Source organism: Oxyura jamaicensis, chromosome 22, assembly GCF_011077185.1.
Source record: "Oxyura jamaicensis isolate SHBP4307 breed ruddy duck chromosome 22, BPBGC_Ojam_1.0, whole genome shotgun sequence".
In the NCBI taxonomy this organism is placed as follows: Eukaryota; Metazoa; Chordata; class Aves; order Anseriformes; family Anatidae; genus Oxyura; species Oxyura jamaicensis.
Window position 1 is genome coordinate 4657789 of NC_048914.1, and position 1727 is coordinate 4659515.

General features: G+C 54.8%; 1 long non-coding RNA gene across 1 annotated transcript in view; it reads left to right on the forward strand.

Annotated features, from left to right (window-relative positions):
- The window catches only part of LOC118177520, a 7807-nt gene extending 6942 nt beyond the window's left edge, over positions 1–865 (forward strand). The window contains exon 3 of the long non-coding RNA XR_004755830.1: positions 351–865. This is a non-coding gene — a long non-coding RNA (uncharacterized LOC118177520). The remainder of the gene's footprint in view (positions 1–350) is intronic.
- Positions 866–1727: the final 862 nt, after the last annotated feature.

Genomic DNA, 1727 nt, shown 5'->3' on the forward strand with positions numbered 1-1727 from the left:
GGGATGGGGATGGGATGGGGATGGGGATGGGGATGGGGATGGGGATGGGATGGGGATGGGGATGGGATGGGGATGGGATGGGGATGGGGATGGGATGGCGTGGGGATGGGATGGGGTGGGATGGAGATGGGAATCCTGTCCAGGCAGGTTGAGCCCAGCAGCCATCACCTCCTGCAGCGTCTGGCAGAGCTTCCCCGCTCCTCTCACCCCTTTCCCATTTCCCTGGCTCGAGCTTTGCCCTGCAGAGCATGCGCCATGGCTCCGTGCTCAGGCTGCCAGGGCTGTAATGGAACATTGCAAACATAACAGCCTGAAAAAATGAGCCGAACTTTCCCCTCCCCATGGCTCAGCCTTGCCCTAAATATACATAACAAGCTGCGGAACTCGACTGGCTGCGAGATAGGAGCCATCAGTGGATGTTGACAGCCTTGATGTCTTGGCGGGCAGGATCCAACAGCATCTCCCACTGTATGGCGCTAGATATTTAATAAAGTAAAACCCCCAGGATCAAGAAGGCTGCAATCCCTCCCAGCTCCTTTCTTCTGCTTTGCTCGAGCTCTTTAAAGCCTGCCTCCCGTCTCTCTCCAGAAAATCCTTTCATGCCTCCCTCACCAGACTGACATTTTGACAAGTTGCCACGAGTGACATCTGATTTGTACAAATTTCAAGACTAATAAATCTACCTGTCAAAGCGGAAACTTTAAAAGGAGCTAAGCCCAGCGGGTATAGTTTAACAGAACTCAAGTTGATGAAACTGTAGGATGGAGAAATTATATCTGTCACAATCCACCCACATTAGTTCTGTAGAGATGTTGGCAACTGAAACAAACGTCTTTCACAGCCTCGAAAAAAAATAAAAAAAAAATATAAAAGGAGACTGTTAATACTGTGAGTAACAAGTAACAGTTCTATTTGTAAACTAGCAAGTTTATTTATTTAATTTTTAATTTGCTTGTAGACGCGAGAGGGAGGGAAGGACCCTCCTGCTCCCGCACACTGCTGTGCACCCGGACCCGCGGGGTTTTGGTGCCCGGGGACCCCGGAGCAGCCGTGCCAGCAGAGGGATGATCAGTGTGTGATGCTCTGCCCCTCCAGACCTCTCTGTTTTTGTCTTCTGCTCTCTCTGTGGATGGTTCTCTGGCTGCTCCAGAAGCCTGGGACACACAGGGTGTGCTGCCTCCTCCTGCCCTGTCCCCATGCACAAACCCAAGACCCTTCTCGAGGCTCTCCCACCCGCGTCCTGCGATGCTCAGCACAGGTCTGGCAGCAGAGCCCCGGCCTCGCAGCGCTGCCTGCAGGGGAGGACATCCCAAACCCATCCCCATCCCGGTCCCCACAGCCCCAGGCGCTCAGACCCAGCGCTAAATACATTTTTCTGGAGCAGCGAGTACAAAGGGGGGGGACGGCTGCTTGAAGAAGAGGTTAGAAAAGCAGCCCGGCACAGCAAGGAAGGGATGGTATCACACAGCTGAATTCCCTCTCATTGCATCTCCTGGGGGAGACGCAAGGCGTGAGCACCCAGCTCGTTGTGCCGGCCTGCAGCAGACTGATGGAGCTTCCCACCTCCGTTCAGAGACGAGCGTTGGCTCTTCCCTCTTGAATCCCATCTGCAGCAGGCTCCCGGCTCCCCCCTGCCTTCCGTGCTCAGCACCGAGAGGAGAGGCTCCTGCACCCAGCCCAGGCACCGGCTCGGTAACGCACGGAGCGGGCACACGGCAGAGAAAAGA